The sequence below is a fragment of the Oncorhynchus tshawytscha genome, linkage group LG19 (assembly GCF_018296145.1).
Source record: "Oncorhynchus tshawytscha isolate Ot180627B linkage group LG19, Otsh_v2.0, whole genome shotgun sequence".
NCBI lineage: Eukaryota > Metazoa > Chordata > Actinopteri > Salmoniformes > Salmonidae > Oncorhynchus > Oncorhynchus tshawytscha.
Genome location: NC_056447.1, coordinates 54,244,911 through 54,272,073, shown reverse-complemented (window position 1 = coordinate 54,272,073; position 27,163 = coordinate 54,244,911). Strand labels below are relative to the sequence as shown.

General features: G+C 42.2%; 1 protein-coding gene across 2 annotated transcripts in view; it reads left to right on the top strand.

Moving 5' to 3' along the window:
* LOC112251445 (tumor protein p53-inducible protein 11) overlaps positions 1-27,163 on the top strand; it is a 94,946-nt gene that overhangs the window by 12,239 nt on the left and 55,544 nt on the right. The window contains exon 2 of one of the 2 annotated variants that reach the window (XM_042301899.1): positions 10,259-10,361. The gene's annotated coding sequence lies outside the window, so the exon portion shown is untranslated. Of the gene's footprint in view, positions 1-10,258; positions 10,362-16,120; positions 16,359-27,163 lie in introns of those variants that run through there. The other variant, XM_042301900.1, reaches the window with a different exon arrangement.

Sequence of the window (27,163 nt, the reverse complement as noted above, 5' to 3'; positions counted from 1 at the left end):
ATGTTTAAAGTTAGTGTTACGGATACAGGTATCCTGTGTGTGTATTTTCTTTCCTTCTCCACTATTCACAGGTGTCACCAATCATCATTCCCCAATCAAGTCATTCATCTGAAGACACACCTCCTCCTGTTTCCATTACCCAATCACATCCCCTTTCCCTTAGTTTAAAAACCCATTCCGTTGTTTCCCCCATGTCTCTCTCTCTCCCTCTCTCTTTTTGTTCTCACGTTGCAATTTGTTCCAGTAATTGGCAGCAGAGAACTGGAAGGAAAGGTGGCCAAAGGAGGTGTTGGCTTTGAGGTTGACCAGTGAGAAATACCTGCTGGAGCGCGCGCTACGGGTGGGTGTTATGGTGACCAGTGAGCTGAGATAAGGCAGAGCTTTACCTAGCAAAGACTTATAGATGACCTGGAGCCAGTGGGTTTGGTGACGAGAACATACATGTCGCAGTGGTGGGTGGTATATGGGGCTTGGGTGACAAAACGGATGGCACTGTGATAGCACTACATCCAATTTGCTGAGTAGAGTATTGGAAGCTTTTTTATAAATGACATCGCCGAAGTTGAGGATTGGTAGGATAGTCAGTTTTATGAGGGTATGTTTGGCAGCATGAGTGAAGGAGACTTTGTTGCGAAATAGGAAGCCGATTCTCGATTTAATTTTGGATTGGAGATGTTTAATGTGAGTCTGTAAGGAGAGCTTACAGTCTAACCAGACACCTGGGTAGTCGTCCATATTTAAGTCAGAACCATCAGATGCACATGTCTATACTGTATACGGTGCATTCGGAAAATATTCAGACCCCTTTCCCTTTTCAAACAATTTAATCAATTTAAGAATAAGTCTGTAACGGAACAAAAAGTGGAAAAAGTGAAGGGGTCTGAATACTTTCTGAGTGCACTGTACACACACTCACACACACACACACACACACACACACACTGTACACACACACACACACACACACTTCACACACACACATTTCACAAGTTCTAAACCTTTCTATTTGAAAAGCTGCTGGGTTTTTCACGCTCAACAGTTTCCTGTTTTGTATCAAGAATGGTCCACCACCCAAAGGACATACAGCCTTCTTGACACAACTGTACTGCAGTGATAGCTGAGATGGTTGAGATTCAGTGTCTGCGCTCTGTTGCTTTGTTGCTGGTCTGCCAACAGTAGCATGGCTGTCCCAGAGGCTCAGACATCACTGCACGCTGGCCTGGACAGCACAAGCAGCTGTCCAAGTTCCAGATGCCGAGATGCATGTTCTCCTGGGCTCGACGCACGCTCTCCTGGGCTCGACGCACGCTCTCCTGGGCTCGACGCACGCTCTCCTGGGCAGCGGCAGCGCACACCAAGCAGATGGTGACCCCGTTAACTAAATTTGAGCCTCCACTGACCATGGCATTCTGACCATTCTGTCGCCCAGATTTCTGTTGCCTTTCTCGGTCACCTACACAGTTATCCGTCACTGGGACGGTTTTCCATCATATGGATTCTTTGTAATGAGAAGGAAAAAAAAGACCTTAGGACTGGAATTGGTCAAACGTGCAGTTGAATACATGTACAAAATGATCCACTTTCTAGTACCCTATAAAATCTGTTTCATTTTTGGAATAATTCCATTTAGTTTTCTGAATTTTTTTGTTTTGTATTTTCAGGTTTCCTAATTTTCCCAGTTTTTTTCTGCTCTCTCTCCCATCCACTTTTTTTCTTAATAGGAAAAACGACAAAATTAGATGTTTTATATGTCCACAACAATGCTTAAAGCACATCAGGAGACCAATCTCGAGGTATGGTGAAAAAATAATTAATTCAAGTGTCCACCTAGCAAGAGGCTGTTTTAGTGGTGTTTTTGAAAGGCACATGATTAGAGTTTTCCAAACAAAATACCCTGGATTGATGCATTATGCCAAGTATGCATAGGCTACTTGTAGATAACATTTAGTTGAGAAGGTGTTGGGGGAAGCCTTTCCATCAATCAGAATAAGGTTGTCGTTAGCATCATTGCTAACGGCTACACAGAGGCATTAATACCTACACCAAACAATGTCTGCAGCATTGAAGGTCCCCAAGAACACTGGCCTCCCATCATTCTTAAATGGAAGAAGTTTGCAACCACCAAGACTCTTCCTAGAGCTGGCCGCTCGGCCAAACTGAGCAATCCTGGGAGAAGGGCCTTGGTCAGGGAGGTGACTAAGAACCTGATGGTCACTCTGACAGAGCTCCTCTGTGGAGATGGTTGTCCTTCTGGAACATTCTCCCATCTCTGCAGTACTCCACCAATAAGACCTTTATGGTAGTGACCAGATGGAAGCCACTCCTCAGTAAAAAAGAACATGACCGCCTGCTTTGAGTTTGTTAAAAGGCACCTTAAGGACTCTGACCATGAAAAACGAGATTCTCTGGTATTATGAAAACAAGATTGAACTCTGGCCTCAATACCAAGCTTCATGTCTGGAGGAAACCAGGCACTATCCGTGCTGTGAAGCAAGGTGGTGGCGGCATAATGCTGTGGGGATGTTTTTCAGTGGGGGCGACTGGGAGACTAGTCAGGATCGAGGGAAAGATGAACGGAGCAATGTACAGAGATCCTCGATGAAAACCTGCTCCCGAGCACTCAGACTGGGGTGAAGGGTCACCTTCCAACAGGACAACCACACTAAGCACCCAGCCAAGACAACATAGGAGTGGCTTCGGGACAAATCTCTGATTTGTTCTTGAGTGGCCCAGGCAGATCCTGGACCTGAAAATAGCTGTGCAGCTACGCTCTCCATCCAGCCTGACAGAGGTTGAGAGGATCTGCAGAGGAAAATGGGAGAAACTCTCACAAATACAGGTGTGCCAAGCTTGTAGCGTCATACCCAAGAAGACTTGGCTGGAATTGCTGCCGAAAATGCTACAACAAAGTACTGAGTGAAAGGTCTGAATACTTATGTAAATGTGTTTTTTATATATATATATTTATTTGATAAATTAGCAAAAATGTCCACTTGTTTTTGCTTTGTCATTATGGGGTATTGTGTGTAGATTGAAGAGGGGGAACAATTGAACCCATTTTAGAATAAGTCTAACGTGTTGGAAAAGTGACTGGGCCTGAATACTTACTGAATACACTGTACATCTGTAAGGTCCCTCAGTCAAGTATTGGATTTCAAGCACCGGTTCAATGAAAGCCGCATAAAAGGGCAGTGATTTGGTAACCATAACAGATCAGACTGAATATCGCTTTAAGCCTGGTCAAGTTAATAATTATGCTGTGGATGATGTATTAAACCACCCAGACACATCAGAGATCCAGTCGTCCTTCTGAACTGAGTTGCAGGACAGGGATGAAACTGCTCAGGGGATGTTACCATTGGTTGTTTAAAAAAAAATGCCTACAGAGTTCAATGGGGGGAGGATCAACTACACAATAAAGACCTGAATGACAGAGCGAAAAGAGCAATACAAATATTGCTATATATATAATATAATATATAGGCACTAAATGAATACTGAAGAAATAAAGAAAAAAACACTGCAAAGGAATACACGTTTTGGCCTAAATGCAAAGCCCTATAGTTTGGGGCAAATGTGACATGACTGAGTAACTGCCTCCTTCTTTCCCCCCCATTTTTTTTGTTTTGTTTTTTCAAGCATGGTGGTCTTTGCTTGACATCCGCAAATACCGGGGAGATTTTTCAGGATAAGAATAAATGGGATGGAGCTAAGCAAAAGACACAATCCTAGAGGTTAAACTTGCTTCAGTCTGCTTTCCACCAGACGCTGTGAGAGGAATTCACCTTTCAGCTGGACAATAATCTTAAAACAAGGCCACATCTACGCGGGAGTTTCTTACCAAGAAGACGGGGACATTTTCCAGAGTGGCCACCTTTGCAAGAACATATTGTAAAGGATAATGGGATAGTATGCAAATCTCTTATAGACTTACCCAAGAAGACTCACCACTGTAATGTATGCCAAATGTCTCTAACACATATTGAGTCAGGGGGAATACTTCATCAACGACTATATTTGCGTTATTTATTTAAAAAAAATATTAATTAATGTAGCATTTTCCTTTCACTTTCACATTCCACTTTAAAATTTAATCCAACTTAAATGAATTCTAATTAAATTAACTTTGTGACAATACCGTTTGAAGGAATCCAAGAGCTGTGAATACGTTTGCAAGGAACTGTATAGAATCGTGTGCATCGCAAACATCAAATTGTATGGAGGGAGGATTGCCATAATTCTAGAAATATGCACCTCCAAAGAAATTGTTTAGTGATCAAGAATATGAACCGTTTTTAGTTTGCAATGGGGCATTAAGTAATGATTACTGGCATAGGTCTAATGGTCTTTTTTGGTATGTCATAATTGATTTAATTTACTGAGCATTTGGAATTTGTTGTTAAAATTGAAGTATTACATAATCAAAATATGTTGGAGACAAAATGTAATGAAAAGTGCTGTCTAGTAGCCTGAAATAGACACATTAGCTTGAGACTCGGGACATTGTGACTTGACATGTTTGTGACTATAATTTCTTGCTCCCACCTCTGGTTGTCAGTTTAAGGATGTGAGGGAACAGGTCGTTAACAGTACGAGAGAGAGAGCTCTTGAGAGGTTGACTTTTAAAAAAAAAAAACATTTTGAGTTCAGACAAAAGTACAAACGAAGTAAAACTGGAACATGAGACTAAACCATTTGACAGTAGGATGTTACAGAAGGTAGTATGGAACTCTGTCCTCATGACACCTCTGTCTTCATCAGGGTATTTCTTATGTTTCTGTTTCTGTCAGCATGTACTCTGTTACCAATTTTATTTATTTTTTATTTGTATTTTTTTTAGATTTAAAGGCCCAATGCAGCTGTTTTTATATGAATATCAAATTTCTTGGTAACAATTAAGTACATTACTGTAATAGATTTCCATTTAAAATGGACAAACTTTTGCTTGGCCTGTCTTTTAGATTGGTCTGACTGGGGGAGGGAAAACTGAAAACTAGCTATTACTGGCAGAGGTTTGGAGCTCTTTGTTATTGGGCTATTAACCAATTTACCGTACAGTGATCTCACCGTGGTAAACTGAAACTCCCACCCATGCAAACCTGACTCGCCATCACCAAACCTGCCCCTCTCGACTATTAGGGGTGTAACGGTACTGGAACCTCTGTTCGGTCGGCACTGTGAACTCGAATGAAAAAATAAAATGAAAACACAAGCCCTATAAGCTATGACGACGCTGTGTTATATGCCTCTTGAGTAAATCTGAGACGAAAACCGCTATTCCGTTAAAACAACTAAAGCCGCATAGGCACATTGTAATCAAAAATGTAAATCTTAATTGGGGCATTTTCAAGCTGTCCTTTTGTGAGGCGCAGCCGGGAACTAGTTCTGTACAATGACAACTGGTGGGGTCAATAAACCTAGAGGATTCTCCATCGTTTAGATATCCAGTTTGAAAACATTTTGGTTTCCTAGTCGATTAAAACGGCAATGGACAGAGTGTAAATTTACCTCTGCTCAATCAGATTACTTTATGCAGCTGACAACACCTCAAACATGCCACCGTAAATATGTCGACAGCACCCCAGTATTTCCTCCGCTGGAGAAAAACGGAAACGCCAAAAACAACAACTTGGTCTCCCCTCTGTATTCAAGCATCTGATTCTGACCGGGCCAAAGAAATCAAAGACATGACAAGAGCTGCAGCTATGTTTTATAGCCACGGATATACGTCCATTCTCAGTGGTTGAGAAGAATAGTGGGTTTCAGCACCTCCGTGAAAGTGCTCGAGCCACGTTACGAACTTCACCCTCTCGCACGCATTTCTGCAAACTGGTAGTGTCCGGTCTATATAAGCAAGTCAAAGTTGTCAATGAATTGGCCAATTCACCCTGTGTTACTCTTACTACATATGGATGGACAATCCAGGGCTACAGAAAGCTACAGTGCCTTCAGAAACTATTCATATAGTTGAGCTATTCATTAAAATCATCATGTTAAACACTATTGCACACAGTATGCAACGTCTTACGTTACTTGTTAAGCACATTTTTAATTCTGAAATCTTAGATTTGCCATTACAAAGGGGTTGAATACTTATTGACTCAAGACATTTCATTTTTAAGTAATGTGTAAAAAAATATATATCAATTTCGACATTATGGGTTAGTGACAGTGACAAAATGTTTTTAAATTCAAGAAATGTTCAATTCTGTCTAACACAGTACAATGTGTAAAGTCAAAGGGTTAAATACCTTGTGAAGGCGCTGTACTTAACAGTGACCGGCCATCACCCCAGAGTGGGAAACCACAGCTATGGTTACTACAGTATCCTTTATGAGTCACACAAGTGCACACATTTCTATAGCAAAAGGCTATACCATATCTGAGCCATGTTTTACATGTTGGATTTCACACACATATTACACTTTATTTTAGTGTTGTTGAGTAATGGTGTTCTCATTTAAGAACGATACAAAGTGTTATTCCTGATAGTGACGTCACCAGGCATTACATGACTAATGATCATGGAGTCCAGGGGTGGTTGGTGACGTTTAAGATGAGGGAGGACCATCTTTTTATCTTTTGGAGAAGGGCCTTATTTCTATTACAGCATATTGGAACGTCTGTCATTCATTTTCCGTTCACCCAGTTCAATGTAACGTTGACAGGTTTAGGCTACTACATTGTACTCCATTGTTCCCTATACCCATCATGAGGTTGCCTCAACCTAGCCTATGAATGAAAGTTTACAACGTAGGTGCACACCGGTTGAGAGGAATTAAAGCAATCAAGATGACTGAGTGACACATTCAATACCGCCTTGCACTCTTCCCCACATCTAGCTGATCTAGGGTGTAATCTTTAGTTTCTATTGGACAAATTCAGGTATGTTTATCCCAGTTTTTTTTGTTCAGATTTCTTCCGTTTTTAAAGAAATGTTTTTCAACAGAATCGGCACGATAAATACACCCCTGGTCAGGCGTGTAAACAATTCACTTTCATAGCAGCCACGTTGTATTCCTTCTCCCATCTATGTACTCCTTTTTCCTTTGCTTGTGGACTTCAATGCACAACACATCAGCTGTATGTGACCAGGTGATTTAAAAAAAAAACATTTCCAAGCCATGTCATAACTGCTACACGCAGCCTACATCGTTGTCCCCAAGCTAATAGAACTAGTAACGCAAAAAAAAAAACTAAACCTGCTACAATCATGCAGTAACGTAAGTGTACAGTCAGTAAGCAGTTTAGCACTTATTCCGGTGGGCCCCGATGGGAAATTAGTACAACCAAAAACAGAAAATCACATTGTAGGATTTTTAATTAATTAATTTGCAAATTATGGTGGAAAGTATTTGGTCAATAACAAAAGTTTATTTATCTCAATACTTTGTTATATACCCTTTGTTGGCAATGACAAAGGTCAAACATTTTCTGTAAGTCTTCACAAGCTTTTCACACGCTGTTGCTGGTATTTTGGCCCATTCCTCCATGTAGATCTCCTCTAGAGCAGTGACGTTTTGGGGCTGTTGCTGGGCAACACTGACTTTGAACTCCCTCCAAAGATTTTCTATGGGGTTGAGATCTGGAGACTGGCTAGGCCACTCCAGGACCTTGAAATGCTTCTTACGAAGCCACTCCTTCGTTGCCCGGGCAGTGTGTTTGGGATCATTGTCATGCTGAAAGACCCAGCCACGTTTCATCTTCAATGCCCTTGCTGATGGAAGGAGGTTTTCACTCAAAATCTCACGATACATGGCCCCATTCATTCTTTCCTTTACACGGATCAGTTGTCCTGGTCCCTTTGCAGAAAAACAGCCCCAAAGCATGATGTTTCCACCCCATGCTTCACAGTAGGTATGGGTTTCTTTGGATGCAACTCAGCATTCTTTGTTCTCCAAACACAACGAGTTGAGTTTTACCAAAAAGTTATATTTTGGTTTCATCTCACCATATGACATTCTCCCAATCTTCTTCTGGATCATCCAAATGCTCGCTAGCAAACTTCAGACGGGCCTGGACATGTACTGGCTTAAGCAGGGGGACACGTCTGGCACTGCAGGATTTGAGTCCCTGGCGGCGTAGTGTGTTACTGATGGTAGGCTTTGTTACTTTGGTCCCAGCTCTCTGCAGGTCATTCACTAGGTTCCCCCGTGTGGTTCTGGGATTTTTGCTCACCGTTCTTGTGATCATTTTGACCCCACGGGGTGAGATCTTGCATGGAGCCCCAGATTGAGGGAGATTATCAGTGGTCTTGTATGTCTTCCATTTCCTAATAATTTCTCCCACAGTTGATTTCTTCAAACCAAGCTGCTTACCTATTGCAGATTCAGTCTTCCCAGCCTGGTGCAGGTCTACACTTTTGTTTCTGGTGTCCTTTGACAGCTCTTTGGTCTTGGCCATAGTGGAGTTTGGAGTGTGACTGTTTGAGGTTGTGGACAGGTGTCTTTTATTCTGATAAATTCAAACAGGTGCCATTAATACAGGTAACGAGTGGAGGACAGATGAGCCTCTTAAAGAAGAAGTTACAGGTCTGTGAGAGCCAGACATCTTGCTTGTTTGTAGGTGACCAAATACTTATTTTCCACCATAATTTGCAAATAAATTCATTAAAAATTCTACAATGTGATTTTCTGGATTTTTTTTCACTCATTTTGTCTGTCATAGATGAAGTGTACCTATGATGAAAATTACAGGCCTCATCTTTTTAAGTGGGAGAACTTGCACAATTGGTGGCTGACTAAATACTTTTTTGCCCCACTGTGTGTGTGTGCTACATTTACGCTCCCACACAAAATCAACATACATACACTAACTACACACACACTTTTACTCTTCCTTCGCTGCTTCTACATTCTTTACTATTTAAGTTATTATCCTGAAGTTTCTTTACCCTGCCTTTTTCAAGTCCATCTCTCCCTCAAATACCTCGTACATCTGCACATTGATCTGATATTTCCTGTATATAGCTTCACATTGTGTGTGTGTGTGTGTGTGTGTGTGTGATTTGTATTACTAGTATTTTTTTTAAACTCTGCATCGTTGGGGCTCGTAAGCAAGTATTTCATATTAAAGTCAACACCTGTTGTATTCGGCACAATTGAAAAAATATACATTAAAAAAATTGGTGTTAGTTGCTGTTTGGAAAAATAGAATCCTCCAGGAAATAACACTGATAATAATAAACACACTTTTACAGTGTTCGTTTTATCAGCTGTTGTACAATATGGTAACACAGAAGAAACAGGATTTTGACTGCACTGAGCCTTTAAGAGCCTAGGAGAGAGAGAGAGTGGGGAATGGGGGGGGGGGCTTTTCTTCCTTCCTGGCATTCATCTTTAATTTCTTCATTGTCTGTTGTCAGCAGGTCAACCAGGGATCAGTAATGTGGCCCCTGGGTGGGTTGTGTGTGTGTTTTGTGTTCTCACAACCCAGATGTCTCCATTGACATCCAATGGGCAAGAGCTTCTTGCTTTTCACAAATAACACGGTAACATCTGTGACTGGACCACACACACACACACAGAGACGTTGCTGTTACAACCACACACACACACACACACACACACACACGTTGCTGTTACACCCCCCCCATAACATCCAGTGAAGCAGTGACTGAAAACCCGTTGCGTTTCTGGTGCACAGGCAGAATTAAGAGGCTACAGTATGAGAGAGTGCAGAGTTTAAGTGTACAGACACAACATTGAGTAGGCAGGGCAATTCCTGTCACCATATTCCCGGTGTAGGCTGAAAGCGGACAGAAATGTCAGTGGCACACTAACAGACTCTGTGACTGGCTGAAATGTCAGGCTTTGTTGTCGGTAATCTCTCAGGTTTTTTTCTGTCATGCTGTGTTTAGCCTTAGTTTATTTTCTCCAACACATTCCCAGCTGTTGGGTTTTATTCCACTTGTGGATGTGAGGAATGAAACCTTTTTTTATTTTGTATTTTTAGATTGAAGATTCACTCCTGAATCCTGTTGGGAAGGAGTTAATCTCGTCAGTCAAATGCAGCATTTTTACATAGCACGTCATGAATGTTTTTATCGTTCACATGGTCACGAAAACAATGTTGCCTCACCACAATTTGCAGAGATGTAAAAAAAAATCTGTGACATTCCAGAAGCTGTCAGTCACATGTTTTTTTTTTACATGGAGCATGTTTAGTTACTTCAGGTCTTCCTGTCAGACAGTGGTTGTCCACACACTGAAAAACAAGCTATACTGACTCTCTCTCTCTCTCTCTTTCTCCACCACAGGTGATTTCTACAGGGTGCCATCACAGCAGGATATCTGTCCAGAGAAGGGCATTGCATACTGGGTTAGGAGCTAGGTGTGGACCCTCCAGATTCCTATATTTGAGTAAGTCTCACACACACACACACACACACACACACACACACACACACACACACACACACACACACACACACACACACACACACATACATATATATATATATATATACACACACACTCGTCTCAGAATCCTGTACTGTGTGGTATCAATAGTTGAGATTCAGTGGCTGGAACTTCCATACATTTCTATCAGTCAGTCACTCTTTGATTCTACTCTAGCCAGTACAGTCAATCACTCTTTATTCTACTCTAGCCAGTACACTCTTGTCTCAGAATCCTGTACTGTGTGGTACAGTCATCAATCACTCTTTGATTCAGTGGCTGCCAGTCTTTAGCCAGAACTTCCAGTCAATACATTTCTATCAGTCACTCTTTGATTCTACTCTAGCCAGTACAGTCAGTCAGTCAATCACTCTTTGATTCTACTCTAGCCAGTACAGTCAGTCAATCACTCTTTGATTCTACTCTAGCCAGTACAGTCAGTCAGTCTTTGATTCTACTCTAGCCAGTACAGTCAGTCAGTCTTTGATTCTACTCTAGCCAGTACAGTCAGTCAGTCACTAACTCTTTGATTCTACTCTAGCCAGTACAGTCAGTCACTCTTTGATTCTACTCTAGCCAGTACAGTCAGTCACTCTTTGATTCTACTCTAGCCAGTACAGTCAGTCACTCTTTGATTCTACTCTAGCCAGTACAGTCAGTCACTCTTTGATTCTAGCCTCTAGCCAGTACAGTCAGTCACTCTTTGATTCTACTCTAGCCAGTACAGTCAATCACTCTTTGAATTCTACTCTAGCCAGTACAGTCAGTCAGTCTTTGATTCTACTCTAGCCAGTACAGTCAGTCAGTCAATCACTCTTTGATTCTACTCTAGCCAGTACAGTCAGTCAGTCACTCTTTGATTCTACTCTAGCCAGTACAGTCAGTCAATCACTCTTTGATTCTACTCTAGCCAGTACAGTCAGTCAGTCTTTGATTCTACTCTAGCCAGTACAGTCAGTCAGTCAATCAGTCTTTGATTCTACTCTAGCCAGTACAGTCAGTCAGTCTTTGATTCTACTCTAGCCAGTACAGTCAGTCAGTCAATCACTCTTTGATTCTACTCTAGCCAGTACAGTCAGTCAGTCTTTGATTCTACTCTAGCCAGTACAGTCAGTCACTCTTTGATTCTACTCTAGCCAGTACAGTCAGTCACTCTTTGATTCTACTCTAGCCAGTACAGTCAATCACTCTTTGATTCTACTCTAGCCAGTACAGTCAGTCACTCTTTGATTCTACTCTAGCCAGTACAGTCAGTCACTCTTTGATTCTACTCTAGCCAGTACAGTCAGTCACTCTTTGATTCTACTCTAGCCAGTACAGTCAGTCACTCTTTGATTCTACTCTAGCCAGTACAGTCAATCACTCTTTGATTCTACTCTAGCCAGTACAGTCAGTCACTCTTTGATTCTTCTAGCCAGTACAGTCAGTCACTCTTTGATTCTCTAGCCAGTACAGTCAGTCACTCTTTGATTCTACTCTAGCCAGTACAGTCAGTCACTCTTTGATTCTACTCTAGCCAGTACAGTCAGTCACTCTTTGATTCTACTCTAGCCAGTACAGTCAGTCACTCTTTGATTCTACTCTAGCCAGTACAGTCAATCACTCTTTGATTCTACTCTAGCCAGTACAGTCAGTCACTCTTTGATTCTACTCTAGCCAGTACAGTCAATCACTCTTTGATTCTACTCTAGCCAGTACAGTCAGTCAGTCTGCTCCTTTTCTTCAGTGCAGCATGTGAAGTTATTCAATCATTTATTTTATCTACAAGCTCATTGAAATAAGCATTGGCCAGTTCTGGTGGGCCTTTTGAGGCTGACTCGCTGTTGTGGGAGCAGATTAGGGGAGTGGGGGAAGGGGGTGCGGTGAGTGGGGGGGTGAATTGTGTGTGTGTGTGTGTGTGTGTGTGCGTTGCAAAGGCAACACTATTTTATGATGTAGTTGGTGTCACATTTCCTGTCACCACTTTGACAAAAGCCCTCTTTCAGGTCTCTGTCACTAGGGGACTACTGTACGTCAGATACTAGACTGCCTTGGATCCTACGTCTGAGGGCCTGCTTGTTGAACCATGATGTCATGTTGATCGACCTGTTGGTGTGTTTATTACACACTGCTAGGAGGATGGCTTGTTGAACCGGGATGTCATGTTGATGGACCTGTTAGTGTTTGTTATTACACACGGTTAGGAGGATGGCTTGTTGGGTCTCTTTTAAAAAAACATCTATTTTTTTTACACATTAAGACATTGACCGCGGGAAGTTTGCAAACGTTTCACAACGCAACTGTTTTCTGATGTTGTAATTTCCTTTTTCCTGTGTATCTCTCCACCAGAGAGACCTTGATGGGTCCCTTTTCCTGTGTATCTCTCCACCAGAGAGACCTTGATGGGTCCCTTTTCCTGTGTATCCCTCCACCAGAGAGACCTTGATGGGTCCCTTTTCCTGTGTATCTCTCCACCAGAGAGACCTTGATGGGTCCCTTTTCCTGTGTATCTCTCCACCAGAGTGGACTGGACCCCTAGTGGGGGAGTGGGCCCCTAGTGGGGGAGTGGGCCCCTAGTGGGCCCCTAGTGGGGGGGGCCCCTAGTGGGGGGAGTGGGAAGGAAACTCCACTTCTACAGGTTAATGGGCTTTCTCTTGTTGTCATGTTGAAAGCACACCGTGTCACATTCATCTTGGTTACGGGTGTTTTGTGATGCGAACTAGGTTTTTTTTTAAAACATGTTTTTCTGCCTGAAAGTGTTTCCGGAGCAATTGAGGATAATGAGCTAGATTCCTTCTGTGCATCAAAACACACCCCTCCAGGCAGGCAGGCACAATAATAATGACTAGATTCCTCCTGTGTGTGTTGCGTGCATCACATCCTGTTTAATGTTTTTTTTTTTTTATGCTGTAGGCAGTAAGATCAGGGGAGCGACTGAACACCACCAACACACATCATGATCCACCTCCACTGTGCCAGGTTCAATACATCTTTCCTGTCCTGGTTCTTTCAGGAATGAATCCCTTTTCAACTACAGATAGATGTTGGAGACCAGTGTCAAACAGCACTCGGGGCCGTCCACACCAAGGACCATAACGGATAATTATGATAAATTATACATAACTATATAAAATGTTAGTGACGCGAGAGGAACGTGTAATGTTTTACAGCATGTCAAATCAACTGATCAATACATCCTGCACGCGGGTAGGCCTGTTACTGAGATGCAAACACAGACCTTTTTGGGGTGTGTTCATTTGTCATAGTAAAAACAATGTTTTCTCATAGTTGTCAATTCATTTTGGATGTTTTTAATCTCACTGTGCTCATCTCTTTTTTTTTTGTTAAGTGAGTACGCGGTTAATTGTTTTACGGCTGTAACCTGCAGTGATCTAGGCTAATTTGAATAAACGCTCAAATGCTCCTGTTTGTGAATGCGTGTTCCAAATGCTATTGTAGTTTTAGATTTTCCTGGGAATCCAAAGAGCTAAAGAGAGACTGACTGTAGCTGATGGCCAGGGTGAGGCCAGGGTGAGGCCAGGGTGAGGCCAGGGTGAGGCCAGGGTGAGGCCAGGGTGAGGCCAGGGTGAGGCCAGGGTGAGGCCAGGGTGAGGCCAGGGTGAGGCCAGGGTGAGGCCAGGGTGAGGCCAGGGTGAGGCCAGGGGTGTGATTGTTCAAAGAGAAGATGCGAGATGTGTTAGTAGCTAATACAACCCATTATTTATTAGCTAAATATTAGGCTGCCGTTGGTAAAAAAAAAAAGAAAAGATTGCCGTTATCATACTGATATGCGTTGTTTGTTGTGGATCGTTGTTCTCCCAGGTCGTCTTATAATTAGACCAATGTGGTCACCAATGTGGTCGCGAATGTGGTCGCCCAGTTGTTCAGCTTACTCTGCCTCTCAAAGCAGCCTTGCGTATCTAGAACCAAGAACGCTTCAATGGAATGCAGTTTTTGACCGGTTGTCAAAGTTGTTTTTTATCGTGGGAGGGACAGGGATGAAATGGCTTTTTAATTAAGGTGATCCAAACGATAGCGCTCCTTATCCACTCTTTTTGTAGTGTGAACATTCGAATTCAAGTGAACAGGAGCGATCTTGTAGTTCTCGTCTTTGGTGTGGACGCCCCCTCAGTGGCACTGCTCACCCGAATCCCTCAGTGGCACTGCTCACCCGAATCCCTCAGTGGCACTGCTCACCCGAATCCCTCAGTGGCACTGCTCACCCGAATCCCTCAGTGGCGTTGAACGCCACTCCATCGCGTCCTCCTCCACTCCTCCACTCTTCCTCTCCCCACTCCTCCACTCTTCCTCTCCCCACTCCTCCACTCTCCCTCTTCTCTGATTAGGTTTCTAAATGTATATACGCACAGTTTCATGGTCTAAACTCCATTAATACTCACAGTAATCATTCACTAAACAGGATACAAACTAAACTACAGTTTAACTTGAAACATGTTACATTTTAATAGATTCCATGAATGAAAATCTGTTACCGTGTTCCAACGCACATGCTTTCTGTTTCATAGTTGTAACAAAGCACTCAACAAATAATGATTGAACATTTTAATTTTAATTTTTTTAATGTTTACATATAGCTTGCAGTAACAAAGTAATAAATGCTGCTGTTATTTTAAATAATCATATTCTGTTACCCAAGACTTTCATAAATGTAACCAAATGATTCTTTTTGTGATTTTAGCATATATGAACTGTATTAATTACATTGTTTAGAATGTTGTGGTAGTTTGAAAGGGAGGGGGGACGCCCGAGACCCAGTGGATCTAGTGTTGAATGTTGTGGTAGTTTGAAAGGGAGGGGGGACGCCCGAGACCCAGTGGATCTAGTGTTGAATGTTGTGGTAGTTTGAAAGGGAGGGGGACGCCCGAGACCCAGTGGATCTAGTGTTGAATGTTGTGGTAGTTTGAAAGGGAGGGGGACGCCCGAGACCCAGTGGATCTAGTGTTGAATGTTGTGGTAGTTTGAAAGGGAGGGGGACGCCCGAGACCCAGTGGATCTAGTGTTGAATGTTGTGGTAGTTTGAAAGGGAGGGGGACGCCCGAGACCCAGTGGATCTAGTGTTGAATGTTGTGGTAGTTTGAAAGGGAGGGTGTGGGGGGACGCCCGAGACCCAGTGGATCTAGTGTTGAATGTTGTGGTAGTTTGTAAATCTAGTGTTGAATGTTTTAGTTTCACCCAGCGGATCTAGTGTTGAATGTTGTGGTAGTTTAGACCCAGCGGATCTAGTGTTGAATGTTGTGGTAGTTTGAAAGGGAGGGGGACGCCCGAGACCCAGTGGATCTAGTGTTGAATGTTGTGGTAGTTTGAAAGGGAGGGGGACGCCCGAGACCCTGGATCTAGTGTTGAATGTTGTGGTAGTTTGAAAGGGAGGGGGGGACCCTTCCCTGGATCTAGTGTTAAATGTAAAATATTTATCACAACAATAGGTCAGGTAGCCTCTCCCTCCTTCAGTCTGTTGTTCTCCTGTTTGAACATGACCCTTCCCTGTACACACACACACACACACACACACACACACACACACACACACACACACACACACACTGACCACTAGAGTGGTGGTGGAATCTCACTCACACGCTGGATTTACAACCACGGTCAGACCAAGAGGCACAGTTGGCATCCTGTCACCCCCCGCCCCCTCTCCCCTGGTATGCAGGCGTAAGGTGTTGATCCGATGCCTGGTGACTCAATCCTGATGTGAAAGCCGACTGCTAAACTGCCAAGCAATGTAGCGACGGACAAGTACAAACACAGCCTTTCAGACGCGAGTCTCCGCTAATGTCTGCTGCCAGTCTGCCAAAGTGCCTACTTTAAAAAAAACAAGTCCTTGACTGACCAACTCGATCATAACAGCAGGGGCGGGTGCAGTGTGAAAACCAGTGTTACATGTTGGTGTTGTGTTCATCAGTTGCTTTAACCTACAGGACATCCAATGCTATTGATTCAAAGCCAGTTCAGGTAAATATGTTAGCTAGAAACTATATTCATGGACGCTATTGACACATTGTTCATTCTGCCTTTTTAATTTTTTTTTTTTAAGGTGTCTGAGACGAGCAATAGGTTACTACTCCTATTATATAACCTGTTTTATTGTTTCAAAGTAACAAATTCAGAAATATATTTTGAAAGGCTTCTGCTTGAGTGACAGTGTGACTAGACGAATGCAGATGCATGCTAATGTATGCGCGAACCACCTGCTGGGACCAAATCATTTAAACCCTTGTGGTGACACAAAAGAATGCTTCGGCTTTAAAACACAGCTAACCACAGCCACCATCACATGGACACTAAGTCGGTCAAATCGGGGCTCGACAGTGCGGACTATTTTACTCACATATGCGCTTAGATGTGCTGCGGTGCCACCAGGAATTTTAATTTAGGAGCACCAGTACACCTTGAAAAATGAAGGATTCTAGCTTTATTTATATATATATATTATTTTTAAAATTCTCCTAAAGCGTAGAGTCCTTGTTGAAATTGTGTGTGTACGTACTGTGTAGAGATCAAGATGGTTTGATCTAGGAGACTGGTTGGTTATCAATACAACAATGTGGTGTTCTCTATTCAAATAAATCATAAATGTCAGCCCCACCTCTTTCACCCATAACCTTTTTTAAAGAGGTACTATACTACAACAACAAATAACACTCAATTTCCTGGTTGCTAATTTGAGTTTGTGACAAAACAAAGCAAGTATAGTTTAGAGAATCATTGTACCATCTGTGAAATATACTGTATTTTCCTGAACCAAAAATATTGTACTTTCAGCTTGTATTGAAGCTGGTGAAGAAAACCGAAAGTAAAAGATGCAAAAGAAAGCATAGAAATAACACACATAGAACAGACCTACTGCTTCTTAGACTGGCTTTCAATGAGTGATAGATCTATAACGCATAGAACAGACCTACTGCTTCTTAGACTGGCTTTCAATGAGTGATAGATCTATAATGCATAGAACAGACCTACTGCTTCTTAGACTGGCTTTCAGTGAGAGTGATAGATCTATAATGCATAGAACAGACCTACTGCTTCTTAGACTGGCTTTCAATGAGTGATAGATCTATAACGCATAGAACAGACCTACTGCTTCTTAGACTGGCTTTCAATGAGTGATAGATCTATAATGCAGAGAACAGACCTACTGCTTCTTAGACTGGCTTTCAATGAGTGATAGATTTATAATGCAGAGAACAGACCTACTGCTTCTTAGACTGGCTTTCAATGAGAGTGCTAGATCTATAACGCATAGAACAGACCTACTGCTTCTTAGACTGGCGTTCAGTGAGTGATATCACACGTTGCCATGTGAATTTGGTCGAGGTGCTAAAGCACCTCTCAGTATAGCTTTCTGTCTCCTCTGCTTATTAAGTCCTATTTTCCAAGGAAAACGACAATTCACCATCTCTTTTTGATGGTGACGATGTTACGATCTGTAAAGGACAATCTCTGGCTGCTGCTCATTTCAAACTAATCAAATGTTCCAGTATACCTCTTGTCTGACTGGATAAGGACACATGGCATTACTAGCCTGTGGTTCAGCATTGATGTGTGTGTGGTGTGTTTGTGTGTGTGTGTGTTTGTGGGTGTGGGGGGTGTGTGTGTGTCCCACCGGTAACTTTATCCTGGCTACTCTGACTCCTTGCTCCGCCCATAACGCTACACAGTGGCCACGGACATTTTAGTTTCTTCTCCGAGTACCTCCCCGACCCTTCACCGAATGATCACATTCGGGGCCTGTCTGATTTGTTACAGAAACTTATGGGTCGGGCCAGATGGGCCGGGCCAGAGCCAGAACACACTGGGGGTGAAAATTCATCATTGTCTCCAACCAATCAATCTAATTGGTGATGACTGTGTTTTTTGTACAATGCCCTTCGTCAACACAAACGACTTGAACGACAGCAGTCTGACTGCAGTAAGCAGCGAATGACAGCGGAAAGAGTTTAGTTTGAGTCGTCAGGCTCGAGCACCCCCCGTCCCTTCACCTTTTCCCTGATTTGAAACCAGTTCACTGACGTCAAACATGCTGACAGACACATTCACTTTGTTGCTGTGTAAACTCACCTGTGCCCTGATGGCATTTTGTGTTGCTCACTGAAACCTGACTAGCGAGCCGCAGGGCTCTTACAGGTGTGTGTGTGTGTGTGTGTGTGTGTATGTATATATTCAAAAATGATCAAGTTTGGAGTCACTTAGAAATGTCCTTGTTTTTGAAAGAATCATTTTTTTTTTGTGGTCCATTTTAAAATAACATCAAATTGATCAGAAATACAGTGTAGACATTGTTGTAAATGACTATTGTAGCTGGAAATGGCTGTTCAAATTATTTTTTTAAATGGAATATCTACATAGGCGTACAGAGGCCCATTATCAAATCAAAGTTTATTTGTCACGTGCGCCTAATACAACAGGTGTAGTAGACCTCACAGTGAAATGCTGAATACAACAGGTGTAGTAGACCTCACAGTGAAATGCTGAATACAACAGGTGTAGTAGACCTTACAGTGAAATGCTGAATACAACAGGTGTAGTAGACCTCACAGTGAAATGCTGAATACAACAGGTGTAGTAGAACAGTGAAATGCTGAATACAACAGGTGTAGTAGACCTCACAGTGAAATGCTGAATACAACAGGTGTAGTAGACCTCACAGTGAAATGCTGAATACAACAGGTGTAGTAGACCTTACAGTGAAATGCTGAATACAACAGGTGTAGTAGACCTTACAGTGAAATGCTGAATACAACAGGTGTAGTAGACCTTACAGTGAAATGCTGAATACAACAGGTGTAGTAGACCTCACAGTGAAATGCTGAATACAACAGGTGTGTAGACCTTACAGTGAAATGCTGAATACAACAGGTGTAGTAGACCTTACAGTGAAATGCTGAATACAACAGGTGTAGTAGACCTTACAGTGAAATGCTGAATACAACAGGTGTAGTAGACCTCACAGTGAAATGCTGAATACAACAGGTGTAGTAGACCTCACAGTGAAATGCTGAATACAACAGGTGTAGTAGACCTCACAGTGAAATGCTGAATACAACAGGTGTAGTAGACCTCACAGTGAAATGCTGAATACAACAGGTGTAGTAGACCTCACAGTGAAATGCTGAATACAACAGGTGTAGTAGACCTTACTTACTAACCAATGGTGTGAAGGGGAAAAGGGTATGCGTGTGTGTAGGTAAGAAACCATCACTCCTGTGTTCCAATGGCATGTTGTGTTGCTAATCCAAGTGTATCATTTAGAGTTTTATTGTATTTATATTATTTATTTTATTATTTTAGTTAACACAACGTGCCACTGGAACACAGGAGTGATGGTTGCTGATAATGGGCCTATGTAGATATTCCATATGTAAAAAAAGAAAGCCGTTTCCAGCTACAATAGTCATTTTACAACATAAACAATGTCTACACTGTATTTCTGATCAATGTGAAGTTATTTTAACGGACAAAAAAAAAGTGCTTTTCTTTCAAAACCCTGGAAATTTCTAAGTGAACCCAAAACTTTTGTGTGTCTGTCTCTCAAGCGTAGATGAAGGGAACGTATGAATGTATTCAGACCACCTGACATTTTCATTATGTTACAGCCTTATTCTAAAATGGACAAATCATTTCCTCATCTACACACACAATTCCCAATGACAAAGTGAAAATACTTTTTTTTTTTGTTTGTTGCAAATGTGTGTAGTAGAGGTCAACCGGTTAATCGGCATGGCCAATTTTCAAGTTTTCGTAACAACCGGTAATCAGTGTTTTTGGACACCGATTTATAGCCGATTACATTGCACTTCATGAGGAGACTGTGGCAGGCTGACTACCTGGTACGTGAGTGCAGCAAGGAGCCCAGGTAAGTTGCTAGCGAGCATTAAACTTATCTTTTATAAAAAAAGAATCAATCTTAAAATATTCGCTTGTTAAATAGACCATGGTTGATGATATTACTCGTTCAACTAGCTTGTCCTGTGTTGCATATAATCAATATGGTGCCTGTTTTTAATTTGTCATCCAATCATAGCCTACTTGGTCAAACGGGTGATGATATATGAAAAGCGCATTCTCGTCAGGTTTATGCAGCAGTTTGGGCTGCTTGGCTCGTTGCCAACTGTGTGATGACCATTTGGCACAAAGTACAACGAGATCCTTGATGAAAACCTGCTCCGTAGCACTCAGGACCTCAGACTGGGTTAAAGGTTCACCTTCCAACAGGACAACGACCCTAAGCGCACAGCCAAGACAACGCAGGAGTGGCTTTGGGCAAGTCTCTGATTTTTGTTCTTGAGTGGCCCAGCCAGAGCCCGGACTTGAACCTAATCGAACATCTCTGGAGAGACCTAAAAATAGCTGTGCAGCAACGCTCCCCATCCAACCTGACAGAGCTTGAGAGGATCTGCAGAGAAGAATGGGAGAAACTCCCCAAATACGAGCTTGTAGCGTCATACCCAAAAGAGTCAAGTCTGTAATCGCTGCCAAAGGTGCTTCAACAAGTACTGAGTAAAGGATCTGAATACTTAAGTAAATCTGATATTTCATTGTTTTTAATACATTTGCAAACATCTTAAACAGTTTTGATTATTATGGGCTATTGTGTGTACATTGAGTGGGAAAGTAACCATTTGAATCCTTTTTAGTTGAAGGCTGTAACATATGGGTATGTAGAAAGTCAAGGGGTCTGAATACTGTTATATATTACGAGCAAAGTGATCTGTGTTCAGGGGGTGTATTCATACCGCCAATTCTGTTGAACTTTTCTTAAACGGAAGCAAACGGTAAGAAATGGGGATAAACCATACCTGAATTTGTCCAATAGAAACTCTTGTTTTGCAAATGTTAGACTAACAATTACAACCTACAGTAGATCAGCTAGATGTGGGGAAGAGTGCAAGGCGGTATTGAATGTGTCACTCAGTCATCTTGATTGCTTTAATTCCTCTCAACCGGTGTGCACCTACGTTGTAAACTTTCATTCATAGGCTAGGTTGAGGCAACCTCATGATGGGTATAGGGAACAATGGAGTACAATGTAGTAGCCTAAACCTGTCAACGTTACATTGAACTGGGTGAACGGAAAATGAATGACAGACGTTCCAATATGCTGTAATAGAAATAAGGCCCTTCTCCAAAAGATAAAAAGATGGTCCTCTCTCATCTTAAACGTCACCAACCACCCCTGGACTCCATGATCATTAGTCATGTAATGCCTGGTGACGTCACTATCAGGAATAACACTTTGTATCGTCTTAAATGAGAACACCATTACTCAACAACACTAAAATAAAGAAGTGTAATATGTGTGTGAAATCCAACATGTAAAACATGGCTCAGATATGGTATAGCCTTTTGCTATAGAAATGTGTGCACTTGTGTGACTCATAAAGGATACTGTAGTAACCATAGCTGTGGTTTCCCACTCTGGGGTGATGGCCGGTCACTGTTAAGTACAGCGCCTTCACAAGGTATTTAACCCTTTGACTTTACACATTGTACTGTGTTAGACAGAATTGAACATTTCTTGAATTTTAGATTTTTTTGGGGGGTCACACAATACACCCCATAATGAATATGAACGACAGTCATCCGATATGCTGTAATATAAAATAAGGCCGTACTTTACCACCTAATAGCAGGAACATCACAATTTAGTGATCAGAACCTTGTAATATCAGGTTGTAGATTTATATCCCATCCTAACAACTTCAATTAGAAATTTTATTTTGAACTGGGGTAAAATAAAATCACCACATTTTACGGAGAATGCATTACATGGGATGAAGAAACAAAACTCCAAGCCGCAACTCCACACTACTTGTCAAACAGAGAACTGATGCTCGTTGTTGGGATTGGTGTGGTGGGGTCAATGGGTGGGTTTTTGACAACATTTTTGCAATCTTCATGTCGTACTCATTGATTTAAAAAAAAATTTTTTTTACTTTTTTGAATTTGTTTTGGGTCCAAACAAGATTTCATGTACTGTATTTATTGAATATGATATGAATTTTAAATGGCTAATTTGGGTGGAATCAATTAGCTTAATTTCTCAGACATCAAATGTATATTTCAATCAAATGAGGTTGCAGGAATGCTAATCTTATCTGTTTTCTAACTACAGAAATGATTTCAGAACAATCTGAGGTGGTGGGTGTTAAATCCTCTTGAGGTGGAACGACCCATTATTGTCTATCTGTAAGAGCCCCGCAGCTCGCTAATCAGGTTTCAGTGAGCAAAACAAATGCCATCAGGGCACAAAAAGCTAAACACTCTCCCGTGTGTGTGTGTGTGTGTCTGTATCTGGTTGAAGTCAGTGAATGATGATGGGTCGCTGGGAGCCATTTAATTTGGCTCGCTCAACAATTATCTGCAGGAAAGTTACAAAATCGTTCTCTGAAGATGGTGAATCCTCACTGCAGGAACATTGAATAGTTAGGAGAGCATATAATTCTGTTCCAAGCAAATCTAATTATTTGGTCACGTAATTTTTGTTGTTGTTAATCGCATATTTCACAATCTGACATAGCGGTAAGGTACCTTTATTTTAGGCTTGATATTAGCAAATATATTTTTTCATGGTTCTCACATTTTTTTTTGAACGAAGATCTGTTTGGGTCTCTCAGCAATGAACGGAGCCAAATGAACTGTGACTAAAACGACTGACATAAAACTAGACTAAAATTGTCAGATTTGAACACTTCTCAATGTAAAAAAAACCAAACTGTTAAATACCACCGTATTGCGAAACATATTTAGCCCATATCACAAGCCCTAGTTCAACCAATGACTTGAACGATTAATGAGGGTCACGGGCAACATGGAGACAGCAGTGACAGATCTGTTAGAAGAAAGGAATAGTGTTGGTACAGTTTCTACACCTGCATTGCTTGCTGTTTGGGGTTTTAGGCTGGGTTTCTGTACAGCACTTGGAGATATCAGCTGATGTAAGAAGGGCTTTTTATAAATACATTTGATTGATTTTTGTGTTGCAGTAAGGAAAGTTAACGGAGTGACATGCTAAACCTGGGTCTTGTTCATTAGGAAACAGCGTAGCAAAACGTTTTCAAAGCGGTGCGCCTTGGGGAAAACTAGTTTTCTTATTGGACAACTTTAATTAACAGGGCTGTGGTGCTGTCAACAATCAGTGGAAATCCCTTTCTCTCTGAGTATTTAACTCGGAATAACTGACTTAACCATCAGCAAACACTGTTTTACTATTGGTCAATAATGCAGTTTGACACATCTGTTTCTCGCCTTATTTGGTGTGTGTGTGTGTGTGTGTGTGTGTGTGTGTGTGTTATACCGGCTGCATAATGCATTCAATAGATCTCGGATGATTAAGCTTTTACATCGGCAGGATTGGCAATTACACGTTTAAAAAAAAATATGAGCATAAGCCTATTTATGGCTTGTGTTCTACAGACAAGTTTTATAGATTTGTTGATGATTCACTTTATAGGTCCCGTGTGTGAACTCATTTAAAAGAGGATTGATTTTTAAAGGAATAAAAATACTTCTGTTCTGCGTATAACCATGTAACAGAACTTGTTGATTTAAAAAAAAAAAGGTATTGTGTTAGTGGAGAAGCTCCCCCTATACGTGCCATTGCTTTTCAACAAGTGATTAGACCAAACTAAAATAATGTTTGCGGCGATGCACCAACCCAGGACTCGCTACGTGACAGACATGATAGACCTCAGATCCTCTGTGGATCAAAACGCGTCTTATGTGCGTCTGACCTTCAATCTGCTAATTAATCCTGTTGATGCGAAGACTGACTCGGGAGACGCAGACTGAGCATGCTCAATCGAAAACCCCTGTCCGTCATCCAACCGGGCTGCCTAGCAACCAGGTAGAGCCTCCGCACAGCAAGCAGGGATTGGATGAGACTGAAAGGAAGTGTGGGGGTAGATGAGTAGGAGGGGGCGGCACCTCAGGGCTCAGTCTTCATTCCCACCTTAATTTCTTTTGATTTTTCTGAAAATAACTTGACCTAAAGATGGTTTGAAGAGCTAAAGAACAAGATCCTTGGTCTTTTCCTGTTGATTTCTAAACCTGGACTGTATGAAGTATATGATGAACACTGATATAGGTTTCATCCATTGGAAGGCTATTCTACAAAGCCCTAAGGCTCGCTTTGCTTATTCAAATGGAAAAACTCCAGGCTTGATTGAGTTTTCCCACAGCGGCAAGCGGCACACGATTTTTTAAAAAGAACATCCGTCCATAGCAGTCAGGGACAAGATGCCTTGGCTGTTCACGCGTTAAGGCTTATTAGTAGGAACAGAAGCTCTGTGAGCTGTCAGCAAGCTGCCATGGCACGCCGTGGCAGATGATTTGGTACACCCCCCCCCGCCGGCTGCCAGCATCCTCTCTGAGACTGTGGCTGCTGCAATTACACTCTTCATCATGGAAGACGAGGGCTTCTGTTTGGGGTGAAAAACATGGAGGGAGCTTCAGCGCCGTGATCCTCAGTCCTGTCAAAGTGGCCGTGAGATGTGAAACAGGTCTCTCTCTCTTTAGTCTCGCTGTTGACATATATGTGGTGTTGCATGTCACCGTAGTGATTGATGGGGTGTATTTACACACACACGTTGCAGACCGGATGGTGTGAGACTCGGTGCCCTTTTTATTGACTCGATGTGGGAACGCTGACATGGAAGTACTGTGTAGATCAGTGATGTGTGTGTGTGTGTGTCTACCCATTTTAGTCTACTGGTGTAGGGTTACCAAGTGGGACTAAAATGTTCTTTCATCCAACACATGCTATGGTGTGAGGTTACCTGAAGTGGTACAGTTCTGTTCCTTTTCTTATCTAGTCTAGGGTTACCCTGATCCTGCTATGGTAGTGCTGTAGTCTAGGGTTACCCTGATCCTGCTATGGTAGTGCTGTAGTCTAGGGTTACCCTGATCCTGCTATGGTAGTGCTGTAGTCTAGGGTTACCCTGATCCTGCTATGGTAGTGTAATGCTCTAGTATCGGTTTGTACAGTATGGTCATACCTGCATTGTGTATAGTGAGCCTACATTGTATAAAGGGGATGTGCATTAAGTATGTTTGGCCCTTTTCTGGTTTTCCTCCATCCTCTGCTTTCTCTTATGTCATTTATTAAACCATCTCTGAAGTGGTCTAATGGTTAGTATCACAACCTTCAGGACACGTTATACCAGAGGTGGTGGTGGTCTAATGGTTAGAATCACAACCTTCAGGACACGTTATACCAGAGGTGGTGGTGGTCTAATGGTTAGAATCACAACCTTCAGGACACGTTATACCAGAGGTGGTGGTGGTCTAATGGTTAGTATAATTAATGGTTATGGAATCACAACCTTCAGGACAACGTTGTTATACCAGAGGTGGTGGTGGCTTAATTAATGGTTAGAATCACAACCTTCAGGACACGTTGTTATACCAGAGGTGGTGGTGGCTTAATTAATGGTTAGAATCACAACCTTCAGGACACGTTGTTATACCAGAGGTGGTGGTGGCTTAATTAATGGTTAGAATCACAACCTTCAGGACACGTTGTTATACCAGAGGTGGTGGTGGCTTAATTAATGGTTAGAATCACAACCTTCAGGACACGTTGTTATACCAGAGGTGGTGGTGGCTTAATTAATGGTTAGAATCACAACCTTCAGGACACGTTATACCAGAGGTGGTGGTGGCTTAATTAATGGTTAGAATCACAACCTTCGGGACACGTTATACCAGAGGTGGTGGTCTTAATTAATGGTTAGAATCACAACCTTCAGGACACGTTATACCAGAGGTGGTGGTGGTCTAATGGTTAGAATCACAACCTTCAGGACACGTTATACCAGAGGTGGTGGTGGCTTAATTAATGGTTAGGATCACAACCTTCAGGACACGTTATACCAGAGGTGGTGGTGGCTTAATTAATGGTTAGAATCACAACCTTCAGGACACGTTGTTATACCAGAGGTGGTGGTGGCTTAATTAATGGTTAGAATCACAACCTTCAGGACACGTTATACCAGAGGTGGTGGTGGTCTAATGGTTAGAATCACAACCTTCGGGACACGTTATACCAGAGGTGGTGGTGGCTTAATTAATGGTTAGTATCACAACCCTCTAATGGGGACACGTTATACCAGAGGTGGTGGTCTAATGGTTAGAATCACAACCTTCAGGACACGTTATACCAGAGGTGGTGGTGGTAATTAATGGTTAGAATCACAACCTTCAGGACATGTTATACCAGAGGTGGTGGTGGCTTCTAATGGTTAGAATCACAACCTTCAGGACATGTTATACCAGAGGTGGTGGTGGCTTAATTAATGGTTAGAATCACAACCTTCAGGACACGTTGTTATACCAGAGGTGGTGGTGGCTTAATTAATGGTTAGAATCACAACCTTCAGGACACATTATACCAGAGGTGGTGGTGGCTTAATTAATGGTTAGAATCACAACCTTCAGGACACGTTATACCAGAGGTGGTGGTGGCTTAATTAATGGTTAGAATCACAACCCTCGGGACACGTTATACCAGAGGTGGTGGTGGCTTAATTAATGGTTAGAATCACAACCTTCAGGACACGTTATACCAGAGGTGGTGGTGGTCTAATGGTTAGAATCACAACCTTCGGGACACGTTACACCAGAGGTGGTGGTGGTGGTCTAATGGTTAGAATCACAACCTTCGGGACATGTTACACCAGAGGTGGTGGTGGTGGTCTAATGGTTAGAATCACAACCTTCGGGACACGTTATACCAGTGGTGGTGGTGGTGGTGGTCTAAT